The 13,363-nt window shown below is 39.1% G+C and overlaps 1 protein-coding gene and 1 pseudogene across 5 annotated transcripts in view; both read right to left on the bottom strand.

Annotated features, from left to right (window-relative positions):
• Positions 1-13,363, bottom strand: part of EPC1 (enhancer of polycomb homolog 1) — a 112,134-nt gene that overhangs the window by 52,651 nt on the left and 46,120 nt on the right. The window lies entirely within an intron of this gene.
• LOC100594063 lies at positions 10,167-11,180 on the bottom strand (annotated as a pseudogene). The gene has a single exon (XR_001114817.2). The product of XR_001114817.2 is annotated as a 40S ribosomal protein S2 pseudogene (transcript).

Here is a 13,363-nt window from a genome sequence, read left to right as displayed (position 1 = left end):
GGGTTTACAGGCGCGTAACACCACACCAGGCTAATTTTTTTGTATTTTTAGTAGAGACAGAGTTTCACCATTTTGGCCAGGCTGGCCTCGAACTCCTGACCTCAGGTTATCTGCCCACCTTGGCCTCCCAACGTGCTGGGATTACAGGCGTGAGCCACCGTGCCCAGCCAACATCCATGAAACTATTTAGGGGTAAAGGGCCACGATGTAGGCAACTTAAATGGTTTGGGAAAAAAATATGTGTGTACATATGAGAAAGAGAACAATAAAGCAAATAGGGCAAAGTGTTAACACGTCTGGGTAAAAGGGTAGAGAATGCTCTATGTACTTACTACTCCTTTTCTTGTAACTTTTCTGTAAGTAAAATTACTTCCAAATAGTAATTTTTTAATAAAGCTAAGAGCAAAAGGACTTTTTTTAAAAAAGTACAATCTGTACAAGAGATTCAAGTACTGCTTCCAGAACTGTTACCAAGTAACTGCATAATCTTTACAAGTCAGTGAAAGTCTCTTTCTTAAATTCCCTTTCTTCATTTCTTAATTTCTCTATTTAAACTAGATAGTTTCAGAATACTGTCTTCTGAAAAGCAGTTCCAGCAATATCATTAAGTGTTACATGAGGAGTTCTGTGATTAAATAATTTTGGGATATGCATAGAGGCAGGGATAAGCTATGCTGAACAACATCTTTACAGAAGAATCCTCACAGATTTTATGTATGCCAAAATGCAGTATGATCTTCCAAATAAATAATACAGAATTCAACATTTCTTAGTCATTTGACCGTTTTCTTTTTTTTGAGACTAGAGTCTTGCTCTGTTGCTCCTGCTGGAGTGCAGTAGTGTGATCTCAGCTAACTGCAACCTCTGCTTCCTGGGCTCAAGTGATTCACCTGCCTCAGCCTCCCAAGTAGCTTGGACTACAGGCATGCACCACCACGCCCAGCTAATTTTTAGTAGAGACGGGATTTCACTATGTTGGCCAGGCCGGTCTCGAACTCCTGGACTCAAGTGAACCACCTGCCTCAGCTTCCCAAAGTACTGGGATTACAGGCGTGAGCCACCTCACCCGGCTTTTGACCACTGTTCATGTGATTTCTTTAAATGTTTGGTGAGACCTCATCTTTAATTTATAGTACCATTCTCCTCCACAATATATGTCATCAATTTTGGGAAACATCATCTTCTAACTCCATTCACTGTCCAATTCATAATGAGGTCTTTTTCAGTTAGTTAGTTTTTTTTTTAAGGGAGCTGTATTTTGACTATGAAATCTCAAAATGGAACTACCTTTAATGGTTAAAGACAAAGATTAGAGGTTAAACTATATAGCTTGGGGCCAAATCTAGCCCACTACGTTTTTCTAAATAATTATATTGGAAAACAGCCACACTCATTGGTCTGCATATCATTCCACAGCTGCTTTCGCCCTTCACCAAGAGAGTTGAGTAGTGATGACACAGACTGTAGGGCCAGCGAATCTTAAAATATTTACTATCTGATTCTTTACAGGAAGAGTTTGCAGATCTTTAATATAGATCTGTTTTTTTTTTTCCAGAGATGGGGTCTTGCTATATTGCCCAGGCTGGAGTGCAGTGGCTATTAACAAGCACAAACGGCACTTTACAGCCCCAAAATCCTGGACAAGTGATCCTCCTGCCTCTGCCTCCTAAGTAGCTGGTGCTACAGGTGCAACCACCACACCCAGCTTAGATCCATTTAATTTTTGAGGTTCAGCAGACTAGTTGTGGTAAGGTAGATCAGTGGCAATGGCTAAAGAATGCTCTACTATTTACATGGTGAAAATGACTGAGAGAAGAGGGAAGTAATATTAAGTAAAAAAAAAAAAAATATCACTATGTTCAGACCCTTTATTAGATACTTCATGTTCACTCTGAAGACTGATTAAGTCACTTGTCTGAAGTGGTGGAAGTAGGATTTGGACTGAGGTCTGACTCCAGAACCCTATGATCTTTCTACTGCAGCTTAATTCTCCCTTCTAGTCTTCTTTTGCCTTCCCCATCTATGGCTGGGTTCTGGTTGGTACTCACGGGAAGACTCAGAATACTGAGAGAGAAGCAAAAAGGACTTTAAATGGCTGAAGAGATGATCAACAGCATCCTAGGTACAAGGATTATTAGAAAGCTACAACCAGTCCACCTAAGGAAGTAAGAGCAGGTTTCTTAGCTTTGCTTACAGGATTCTCCTTAGAGTACTTCTACTTGATTTTAGCTCCTAAGACTTAACTGCTGCTAATGTCCAGGCATCCTAGATATGAAGGACAGACCTAAGGAAGATGAAGTCACAAGAAAGCCAAGACCAGGTACAGATGCTTCCCTATGCCATTCTGAATCACGCGTTAGCCTTACATGTATCGCAGTTCGCAGTAAAAAGTCTGTTTTATCTTGCTTAATATACACAAAAATAGAAAACTAATAAAATTTGTTAGTTCTTCTTCTGGATTTCTAACACTTTGCTTCTATCTTTGACACATTTACTATACCATATATGGAAACAAAATAATATAATCTTTTTACAGAAAGTAATGAGAAATGAGTTTACTTATAAGGAATCAGCTTAGTACTTTATTATTACTATAAAATCTACCATAAAAGAAGTCAGAAGATAACTAAATTATTTACCATCCAGAGAAGGATTTACGTGATGAAATAGGTTGAAACAAAGTATCAAGTAGACTAAATTTGACCATGCCCTGTTCTTCTATCAAAAATAACAGATTTATCTACAGTTGGTTTCTTGCCAGTCAATGTAGCACTTAGCTGTTGTTACACTTACTTTATTACATACATTGTTTTACTTGTCTAAAATATAAACCTTTAGGATTTCTATGAATGCTAACATTTGTGCATGTTTAAGATGACTCTGGAATACTATAATGTGGCTAATATGAGAAATGATGGTTATCATCAATATGTGGGAGCTAAAAAAACAAAACAAAACAAAAAACCGAACTCATGGAGATAGAGAATAAAATGATGGCTACCAAAGGCTGGGAAGGGTAGTGGGGAGGGAGGGATAAAGAAGGGATGATTAATGGGTACAAATATACAGTTAGATGGAATAAGATCTAGGGTTTGGCAGCAAAATAAAGAGACCTTTTTTTTTTTTTAAACCATGATTTATTGTATATTTCAAAACAACTAAATGAGTGGAACTGGAATGTTCCTAACACAAAGAAATGATAAATGCTTGAGGTGATGGATACTCAAATTACCCTGATTTGATCATTACACATTGTATGCTTGTATCAAAATATCACATGTACCCTGTAAATACGTACAACTATTATGTATCCATAATTTTTTTAAAAAGAGAAGTATATACAATGTACTTCTTCTTATTCACTTCAGACTAAAACTAAAAATAATCTTACAGAATTTTCTTCCTTTTCACGGAGTCCCTAAGTTTCACCAAAACCACAAAATCCCCCCCAGTGCAATTTCTGATATTTGTAATAGAGGTAGTATCTTCCTGGACTGGTTAAAAAATAAAAGGGACTCTGACAATCTCAAAACTTTCTTGTTCAAATATGTGTCCTTTTATGTTTGTTCAAGCTTACCCCCTTTTATTTATAATTACCAGAGTAGTATTTCAAAATTTCTAATTTAATATTGATACCATAAATTCTTTTCTTCTATATTGTATAACATGGTGTAAGGAAACAAAGTTTCTGATTTCATTAGATGAGTCTTATCAAATAGGAAGGTATCTAAGTATATAAAAGATATACTACTATTCAACAGCACCCAATGATCAAAAATCTGAATTGGAATTCTAAGTCTGCTGTTTACTAATTGTGACTTGACTTTTCTAAACCAAATTTCCTTATTAGTAAAATCAGGTAATTGCCATTATAAGAAGAAACTGAAACAACAAATGGACATAAACCTCTTAGCACGGTCCCTAGCATACACATATTAGCTCTCTGACTAATGAAATCAATTCAACCTGTTTCTTTACTGGTAAAGCACAGAAAATGCCACCTAACTTCAAAGGTTGCCATGAGGATTAAATAAACATATGTCCATAAATTCCTGGTACATTTATTATTCTAATAGGCAAATTATAATAATTAATGGCCTAAATTGTTAATAGAAATAGTTAATTTAATTTTATTTTTTTGAGACAGAGTCTCGCTCTGTCGCCCAGGCTGGAGAGCAGTGGCACTATCTCGGCTCACTGCAAGCTCCGCCTCCTGGGTTCACGTCATTCTCCTGCTTCAGCCTCCCAAGTGGCTGGGACTACAGGTGCCCGCCACCACGCCTGGCTAATTTTTTTGTATTTTTAGTAAAAACGGGGTTTCACCATGTTAGCCAGGATGGTCTCGACCTCCTAACCTCGTGATCCACCTGCCTTGGCCTCCCAAAGTGCTGGGATTACAGGCGTGAGCCACTGCACTTGGCGTAGTTATTCTTTAATAAATAAGCTTAATAGTTACTCTAGGCTGGGCATGGTGGTTCACGCCTGTAATCCCAGCACTTTGGGAGGCCAAGGCGGGTGGATTGCCTGAGGTCAGGAGTTCCAGACCAGCCTGGCCAACATAGTGAAACCCTGTCTCTAAAAAAATTAGCTGGGCATGGTGGCGGGTGCCTATAATCCCAGCTACTCAGGAGGCTGAGGCAGGAGAATCGCTTGAACTCCAGAGGCCAGGCTGCAGTGAGCCGAGGTTGTGCCACTGCACTCCAGCCTGGGCTACAGAGTGAGACACTTTGCCTCAAAAAAGACAAAAAAAAAAGTTACTCTAATAAATCTTACTCTTAATTATTTACTTAATAAATAAGTAAATAAATTTTTAAAACTTTAGTTCCAAATTTACCTTGTGTTTTCTTAAAATATATTCTTTCTCCTACTAATCTTAAAAAACAAACAAACAAACAAAAACACATTTTAGCCAGGCACAGTGGCTCAAGCCTGTAATCCCGGCACTTTGGGAGGCCGAGGTGGGCGGATCACAAGGTCAGGAGATTGAGACCATCCTGGCTAACACGGTGAAACTCCGTCTCCACTAAAAATACAAAAAATTAGCTGGGCGTGGTGGCAGGTGCCTGTAGTCCCAGCCACTTGGGAGGCTGAGGCAGGAGAATGGCGAGCCTGTAGAACCCAGGTGGCGGAGGTTGCAGTGAGCAGAGATCGCGCCACTGCTCTCCAGCCGGGGCGACAGAGTGAGACTCCGTCTCAAAAAACAAATAAATAAATAAAAATAAAATAAATAAATAAATAAATAAAACCTTGAATTAATTTTTAGCGGCAGACTGTCACTGTTAACAAAACAAGTGTCAACCTATGAACATAATCAATTCTCACTGTAGAACTTAAGGACGTTTTATGATAAATTCAAGCACTATACTATATTGAGTATAGTCAGAAACTTCAACTTGTACAAGAGAATGAGATCTCTACACACTGCAAAACACAAAACAAAATTAAAAGTGTGTATTACCGTCACTGGGAAGCCTTGTTTTCATAGCTTTTCTAATTAATAGCAATAATTCATTTCAAAGATTATTTACACCACATACCTCACCCCACAATGGATATGAGATAACTCACTGGATCATTTTTAAAGCTTAATGCTATGTGAAATAAATGCTATGTGAAATAAATCCTATGGAAACAAGAGAAAATTCCTAACAACTTTAATTTGCACAGGAAGGGGCAAATGGTTGCAAAACGTGACATAAAAGGAGGAAAATTTTATCTTTTCTTGTAAAGGTTCTGAGGCTAATATAAACATCACATAAATTCCCTTATTTCAGAGTGGAAGGAGATAAAAGACATCAAGTAGATAAAGTTTCCAGATAATATGTAAGATGTTCCCTACAAAAACATTAAGTAAACCATACTAAAAGTTTGTATCATGCATTAAATTTGGTCAGAACGAAAGGCTGATTCTTCCAAATGTAGGCAAAAAAAGAGTAATCACAATCTCATTTCAAAGCAGCAAACTGTGGCAGACACTGCCGGTTTTTTTTTTTTTTTTTTTTTTTTTTTAACTCTATAAAGGCAAATTAACTCTTTCCAGTGATAAATGGTAGCAGAGGCCTGGTGTTACAACACTTGTACTTAATTAGGAATTTATTTCAGTCTGACAATATCAACGACAGTATGCCTTCCAGTAAGTAAATGAGGTCTTTATGTTAAAGTCTGACCAAATCATGGTTAGAATGCAAAACTTACTTTTTAATAGGAGGAAGAAAGATAAAGACCTTAAACTCAGGACAGATGAAACACGGCCTGATGAATTTACACCTCTTATCTGTCTTCTCAAAGATCTCCAAAAAACAAAAGTACAGTTAACACACTGCAAGGAGTTGTAGGACAGAACCTACAATATCCCTACTTCTTTATCCTTCCTCTTCCAATACACAAAAACGAATACTGAAAGGGTTAGTCTTTAGAGATGTTCATCAGAATTTCTGCTATGATTGTACTTTCTGGCTGTCCTGTGGCTGGGAGGGGTTAGGTGCCTAATTCTGGCCAATTGTAAGTCAAAGTGACCTATATGACTTCTGAACCATGGCATTTAACTGTCAGTGAAAGATGTGAAATCTTTCAATGCACTCTTCCACCTGTCGCCAGGCTTGAGATGTTTACTGCTGTACCACCCTGGTTCCCCTGCTGATCCAGGACAATGATCTAAAATGTGACAAGAATAAGAAAAAAAACTTTGTGTATTTTATGCCATTAAGATTTTGAGGTTCTTGGTTATCACAGCATATCCTAGCCCATCCTAACAAATATAAATTGGTACCTGGAGACAGGATACTATTATAACAAAAAAACTAAAATATATGCCACTGGCTTGAAGGCCAGGCAGCAAGGAAACTTCTAGAAGGATGGCAATCCTTAACAAGCAGTACAAAATATTTGGTAAAAGTCAGTTATAATAATTTGAAAAGCAGGTAGATAATGTATTTAATAAACCTATAGCTCTAGGGGAAGAGGTTAAAAAAACTGGACATTTCCCAACAGGTATAGGAAAAAATGCTCATCATGACTAACCATCAGGAAAATGCAAATCAACACCACAATGAAATTTCACCTCACTCAAGTGAGAACGGCTATTAGAAAGACAAAAAGTAACAAATGTTGGTGAGGATGCAGAGAAAAAAAGAACTCTCACACACTGTCAGTGGGAATGTAAATCAGTACAGCCATTACAGAAAACATCATGGAGAGGGTCCTCAAAAAAAAAAAAAAAAAAAAAAATCAATGTAAATTACCATCAATAGATGAATGAAGAAAATGTGGTGACACACACACACACACTCACAATGGAATAATATTCAGCTACAAAAAAGGATGAAATTCTGTCATTTGCTACAACACAGATGAGCCTAGGAGATACTATGTTAAAGTGAGATAAACCAGACACAGAAAGATAAATATCACATGATCTCATTCATATGTGAAATCTCAACAAAACAAAACAACAACTCATAGAAGTTGAGGGAAGAACAGTGTTTTCCAGAGACTGGGGATGTTAGGAGGGATGGGGAACAGGGAGAAGTTGGTCAAGGGGGACAATTTACAGTCAGATAGGAGTCAGTTCTGGTACTCTATTGGACAGTAGAGTGACTATTGCTAACGACAGCACATTATATGTTTCAAAATAGCCAGAAGAAAGGATTGTGAATGTTCTCACAACAAAGAAATGATAAATGCTTAAGGTCATGGCTATGTTAATTGCCATGATCTGGTCATTACACAGTGTACACACGTATAGAACATTACTCCATAAATATAGCCATGCGTTGCTTAATAATGGGAATGTGTTCTGAGAAATGCATCATTAGGTGACTGTATCATGCAAACACTATAGATTTACTTAACAAACTTAGATGGTATAACTTACTACATAGTATTTGTGGATCTAAGCATATCTAAACATGGAAAAGGTACAGTAAGAATATGTTATTACAACTTTGGGGGACACCAGAGTCATATATGTGGTCTGTTGACTGAAACGTCACTATGCAGAACATAATTGTATGTATGATCACTACGCGCCAATTTTAAAAACCCTAACATTAAAATGGTATGTTGGTTGTCTTGACTGTTTGGTATTGCAAGAAAAACAAATTTTAAAATTGACCAGAGTTTGTAAGCAGGAATAAAAGGAAGAGGGCCCCAAAATGCGGAGGCTTTCACAGTTGGAAGAAAAGATTTATCAACCCCAAGCTGTAAGTTTAAAAACCACCAAAGGCTTTGAGCAACAAAGGAAGAGTATCAAATCAAATCAAGAGTATGGGCATCATATTCACTGTTAAAACATCTCAATGGGTTAAAGAGAAGAGTCTCAGAGCAGAGATCCAATTAAAATTGTGACACCCAATTAACGCTCTCAGTTGAATAAAATGCTCTGAGGAAAAGAAAAAGACACATAAATACACACACACAGAGCCCAACAGGTTACTGGTAGCAGCGTTTATAAAACATACATCTGGTAAAGAACACTGGCATATGAGCTGAATGGAAACGTGTTTTTAGACACATTACAAGCTTGCACAATTGTGGTACCAACAAACAACAAACAACCCAGAGCCTGAATTAAAAACCTGATTTAAAAGTATGCTTAAGTCTCCAACTTTCTATAGGAAGCAGGTCGTCAAGTGTTTTAGCTCCCAATGAGGTAGACTCTGCTGGAACCATCATTATCCTCATATAACTCTAAATTACAATAGGAGTTATGTCCCTCCTAATCTCTAAACATAGCTCTGGGATAGACTAAACTAGAAACTACGAATAAATTAACAGTAAGCCAATCCAGTCATTTATTAAAAAAATTAGAGGCATTAAGCTCCAATGCTAGAGGTACTTGGAGCTTAGTCATGTGGTGAGACTATAACCAAATAACTACATAAATAAAATGGAAATTTACAGCAGTAATTGCCATGAAAGATGGTATTATGAGAGCCTGTGACAGTCCTATCATAATGAGTGGATACCTAGGAAGTGACCCTGGGCTGAGATCTGAAGGATCTGTGGGAGATTACTAACCAACCCACAGGGGAACGGTGCTTCAGTGCATGAGAATAAATGAGGAACGATTCTGTGGCTGAAGCGAATTTGAAGGCTTTGGAGGTACTAAAAGGACATAGGAGCCAGGTTACATAAAGCCTAGTATATAATGCTACTTTGAAAACAATGGGAACTCTTCATAGGTTTTTAGCAAGAGTGACACAATGAGATTTTCTTTTTCAAAGGGCCACTGGTTGTATTAAGAATACTGGGGAGACAGCAATTATAGTCTTGGGAAGACCAGTGAGGAAGCTACTTAAATTTAGGCAAGAGATGGCAATACCTTGAATTAGGGAAGTAGCAACAGAGACAATAACATCTGAAATATTTGGAACTTATTTTAAACTTTTGCTAGCCTGTCTACACCTTCATCCTAGTTCTCCAATTTCTCCACTGGATTCACAGTCAATCTGAATACATTAAGCTGAGTGGAAGGGCAGCCCACACCCATTTGTTACAGCTAGCTAACAAAAAACAGCATTTACATCACAAGTATGCCTTTCCAACAGCCCCAGCAATCCTTTTAGAAGACACACATGTATTAGGGATGGGTGGTCATCTTGTTTCATGCCACTTTATTTAGTAGTCAAACACACTGGATTATATTCCATTATTTCCCAATTGATAAGGTAGTCTGCTTAGTGAAAAATCCTGGATCCAAATCTTAGAAATTGCAGATTTTATTCAAACTTAAGATTCCAGAAAGGATTTAAGGTAGTTAGGCCCCCAAATAAAGGAGCATTATTATAGGTATTAATTGGTTTCTTGCTAGTGATACAAAGTACTATGCATCCTTGAGAAATAGTTTTAGATATGAACAAGAATTAAGGTTCAACTGAGAAATTTTATGGAAAAAAAACCCCCAGTCATAAAAATATAAAGGCCAGAAAAAAAAGCATCTCCAAAAAAGCGGAACAAAATGTTTCATCACTACAAAAGTTAGAATGTCTGATCTCATGTGTATTGTACAAAATCACAGTGTAGAAGTTCAAATGTAAGATGAAATAAAACTTAATGAAGGCTTTAAAATAGTGCAGAGAAAATTCCAAGACAAACGAATCAAGGTATATTATTTTTTCTGTATATTTCAGGGTATACAGAAAAAAAGACTGCTATTTTCTTTTTTCTTTTTTTTTTTCACGCTTAATTCACTTTATTTTTCTTGTATAAAAACCCTATGTTGTAGGCACAGCTGGAGCCTGGGTCCGCTGCACAGAGACTCTGGTGTGGGTCTTGATGAGGTGGTCAGTGAATTCCTGATAGGGAGACTTGGTAAATACAGTCTCCTTCCAGAGGTCAGGGATCAGGTGGCTGTAGGTCTTAGAAATGGCGTCAAAGGTGGCCTTGGCGAAGTTGCCCAGGGTGGCAGTGCAGCCCCCGGCTGAGGTGTAGCAGTCATCGATACCAGCCATCATGAGCAGCTTCTTAGGCACAGGTGCGGAGATGATGCCAGTGCGCCTGGGTGCAGGGATAAGGCGCGCCAGCACAGAGCCACAGCGGCCTGTCACCTTGCAAGGGACAGTGCGGGGCTGGCCGATCTTGTTCCCCCAGTAGCCTCTGCGCACGGGGACAATGGAGAGCTTGGCCAGGATGATGGCCGCATGGATGGCGGTGGCCACCTCCTTGGAGCACTTAACACCCAGACCGACGTGGCCACCATTGTAGTCCCCGATAGCAACAAACGCCTTGAACCCGGTACGCTGGCCAGCACAGGTCTGCTTCTGCACTGGCATAATCTTCAAAACCTCATCCTTGAGAGAGGCCCCCAGGAAAAAGTCAATGATCTCTGATTCCTTAATGGGCAGGGAGAAGAGATAGATCTCCTCCAGGGACTTCATCTTCATGTCCTTGACCAAGCAGCCCAACCTAGTGAGGGGCATCCACTCCTTATCCTTGGCCTTGCCTCTGCGAGCTCCGCGGCCTCGGCCCCGGCCCCGTCCACGGCCGCGACCCCGGCCCTGGATGCCACTGCCGAAACCTCCGCGGAAGCCACCACAGTTGCCCAACCCAGGGCCACCAGGGCCTCCGGGCTCCCCCGCTGCACCAGCGTCATCCGCCATTTGGTGTTTTCTTGGAAAAGAAGTGACTATTTTCTTTTAAATTGCATTACAAAGAAACATTCACAAAGGGAAAAAAATCCATACAGAAGTCTCATATGTAGTGTCAAGATTCCATTATGGTAAATGAAAAGGAAACTTTAAGTAACTGGGCATGGTGGTGGGTGCCTGTAATTCCAGCTACTTGGGAGGCTGAGGCAGAATTGCTTGAACCTGGGAGGCGGAGGTTGCAGTGAGCCAAGATAGCACCATTGAACTCCAGCCTGTGCAAAAACAGCAAAACTCCGTCTCAAAAGAAAAAAAAAAAAAAGAAAACTTTAAGGCAGGTAATATGGTAACTGCAACTAAAATCTTCATTTTTCAAAACTTTCTGATTAGAGAGAAGAAATTTTTATAAAAGTTTAGAGTAAAATAACTGGTTTTGATTTTACATCATCTATTGTACTTACATTCACTTCAAATGAAAAAAAAAATAGATGACTTCTCCAGAACTTAATATTACAAGTTGGTTTACACAGTTTTATTAGACTTAGAGACAGATAACATATAAACTATCCAAAGTAAAAATAAGTATTTCTGATACTTACAACAAGGACTTGAAAAAGACTACCTCAGACTGTTTTATTTACCATGTGAATTATAAGTCCCTTCCAGATAAGACGTTTGTAAATTCCACAGTATTTAGCATTATACTTTGTAAATGTAAGTTTATAAGTGTTTGATGAGTAAGTCATCTCGTAAGTCAACATGATGTACAAGTGGCCTAAGCACAGCATTTCACAAAACATTTTGGGGGAGGCCATAACATTTTCTCTGGCTTAAAATTTTGGTTTATTAAAATGTCTCATGTCCTTCCCATAAAGCACAGCTTAAATCTTACTTTATTAGTCTCATTCCAAAAGCTCAAGGGCAGAAAAACACAAAACAGGTATCTGATTGCCATTTTAGAATACAAAGTTATCATTGACTACCTAGATTTTTCCAGAACTATTTAAATACTAATTCAAGAAACACTTGTGCTAGTGCAATATTAAGCCTTTAAGATAAAATAGTTTTTGCTTTCAAAAGGTTTGTTGCAAAGGAAACAATCATAAATGAATCTGTTTTCCAAAAGTGCTGTGATAGGGCTTGGAAAGCCTTCATAAAAGTTGACAGCAAACAGGTTTGTTGAACAGACAGAGGAAAGGAAAAGCATTTGGGGCAAAGGGCAGTATAAGTAAAGGCAGAAGTGAGAGACAGCATGGCCCACTGAGAGAGCATGAAGCACAGTATAGTTCAGTTCACTGAGCAGAGGGCTTGTGGTAGCCAGCCTGCAGGATGATTGGTGTTCATACCCTTGGGTAGTCACCTCCCACAGTGAACAAGGGTTGGTCTGTGTGACCAACAGCACATGGCAGAAGTGATAGTATGTCACTTCTAAGATTGGGTGATAAAAGACTTGCACGCTCTCTTACTTGGTACATACTCGCTAGAGTCATTTGTTCTGTGAAGACACAAAGGTAGTAGAGAGAACTGGGACAGAAGCCTCCAGCCAACAATGTGAGCAAGCCTGGAAGCAGGGCTGCAGGTGACTGCAATCCTGAACAGCTTTTATGCAGACAGCGGTCAGAACCACCCAACAGATGTTGCCCCTGGATTCCTGATCCTCATAAACTGTGAGATTACAAATGTTTGTTGTTTTAAACTGCTACATTTTTGGGTAATTAGTTACATAGTAATAGATAAGTAACACATGTTGATACTGGGAGTCCTCACTGCTATAACAAAACACTGAAATGTTGGATTGGCTTTGGAAACAGACCATGGCTCTTAAGGATAGTTTAGTTAAGAAGCTGTTTTTAAAAAGTCTCATGGTATTTCATAAGGCTACAAGGAGAACAGAAAAGTGAGGTAGATGTTATTGGAAACTAGAAGAGGAGGTATCCTTGTTAGGAAGGGGCACGAGGCTTAGTAATACTGTGACCTTTGGTCATATAAAAACCAGAAATTTTGGCTGGGCACAGTGGCTCACGCCTGTAACCCCAGCACTTTTGGGAGGCCAAGGCCGGTGGATTACGAGGTCAGGAGATCGAGACCATTCTGGCCACCATGGCGAAACCCCGTCTCTACTAAAAATAAAAATTTAGCCGGGCATGGTGGCGTGCGCCTGTAGTCCCAGCTACTCAGGAGGCTGAGGCAGGAGAATCGCTTGAACCTGGGAGGCGGAGGTTGCAGTGAGCCGATATCGCGCCACAGCCTGGGCGACAGAGTGAGACTTCGTCTCAAAA

Source organism: Nomascus leucogenys, chromosome 18 (assembly GCF_006542625.1).
Source record: "Nomascus leucogenys isolate Asia chromosome 18, Asia_NLE_v1, whole genome shotgun sequence".
NCBI classification, from domain to species: Eukaryota; Metazoa; Chordata; class Mammalia; order Primates; family Hylobatidae; genus Nomascus; species Nomascus leucogenys.
The sequence above is the reverse complement of the archived record's forward strand: the minus strand, read 5'-3'. Positions and strand labels throughout refer to the sequence as shown.